The 1,476-nt window shown below is 43.4% G+C and overlaps 1 non-coding gene across 1 annotated transcript; it reads left to right on the forward strand.

Moving 5' to 3' along the window:
* Positions 1-788: 788 nt before the first annotated feature.
* LOC112083900 lies at positions 789-893 on the forward strand. The gene has a single exon (XR_002897978.1). It is a non-coding gene; the product is annotated as a small nucleolar RNA R71 (small nucleolar RNA).
* Positions 894-1,476: the final 583 nt, after the last annotated feature.

Genomic DNA, 1,476 nt, shown 5'->3' on the forward strand with positions numbered 1-1,476 from the left:
GCACGTCTAGCTTTTTGACGTGCGAAGATAAAGCTTCAAACTTCCCGTTCAGGTCATTGTACATGCAGTCAACCTTTACGTTCACGTCTTTAGATGCTTTTTCATTCGTCATAACGAGCTGTTGGATGGACTATTCAAGTCTACCGATTTGGGAAGCTAGCTGGTTCATCGTGACTCCTTGCTGTTGTACAAATTTATTGTTAAAACCCGTACATTGGTAGTTATATGGCTGTCGCGGTTGATATGGTCCTGTCCCTCCGAAGTTTCCACCTTGGAACTTGTTTTGGAAGGACTTTTGCTGTGGTGGGTAGTACTGATCTTGAGGATTCTCCACATTTGGATTGCGGTAAGAGAGATTGTTTTAATTTGCATTCCGGAAGTTGTTGTTGAAGCCATTGTTGAAGCGATTTTGATATGGTACTAGCGCTCCTACATAGTTCACATCTTCTTCTTGAAAGGCTTGATTAATGTGATCAATATCACTAGGTCCTTCATCTTCTGCGCCATTGTTGGTCTCACAAGCATGGATTGGGCGATTGTTGCTCTTCAGAAGCGGGCTCATCATGTTCTTCAACTCGGTTATCTCCTTGTTGTCTGTTCCGGTTTGCTTCGTCGATCGATCGTATTCAGGATAATCATTGTTATTGGCTTGAGCCAAATTTTCGATGAGGGCTCTTCCTTGGGCTATCGTCTTTTGTCCGAAATCTCCATTGCTAGCTGTATCAAGTGAAAGTTTGTATTTTGGTTGCAAACCTCTGTAAAATGTTCTCAGCAGGCTTGATCCAGGAAATCCATGGTGAGTGCAATCACGTTCATACTCCTTAAAACGTTCCCACGCTTCATAGAAAGATTCAGTCGGTCCTTGTTGAAAGCTTGAGATCTTTGTTCTCAACAAGTTCGACCTTGACCTAGTATAGAAGTGATTCAGGAAAGCGGTTTTACACTCTTTCCAATTAGTAATAGATCCTGCAGGCAAAGATTTCAACCAACGGTGAGCTTTGTCTGCTAATGAAAAAGGGAAAAACTTACACTTTAAATAGTCTGCTGGAACTTGGTTTGTTCTCATCATGCTGCAGATTTCTTCAAAGAGCTCGATATGGTCCATCGGGTGTTCGTAAGGAACTCCATGGAATTGGTTTTGTTTCACCAATGAGATGATTTGAGGCTTGACTTCAAACTCAATCCGGTTCGGAAATGGAACTTGAATTGCAGATCGGTTCTGAAATTTTATGAGTAGGTGCATCGAAATCAGCTATGCGATGGTTCCTGGCTTGTCTTCGGTGTTGATTTGCTGGCTGCACAGGGCGGTTAACGCGTCCATTTGGCTGCATCCCCGTGTGGTCACCATCGGCTGCATTGATGGGTGCATCAAGGTCTTCTTCTCTCTCGCGGTTCTAGTGATTTCTTGGAGGAACCTCATCCTCATCTCCATCTTGTCGAGCATGATCACCTCCTCTGTGATCATTCTCTTCATTT

Source organism: Eutrema salsugineum, unplaced genomic scaffold (genome assembly GCF_000478725.1).
Source record: "Eutrema salsugineum unplaced genomic scaffold, Eutsalg1_0 scaffold_90, whole genome shotgun sequence".
NCBI classification, from domain to species: Eukaryota; Viridiplantae; Streptophyta; class Magnoliopsida; order Brassicales; family Brassicaceae; genus Eutrema; species Eutrema salsugineum.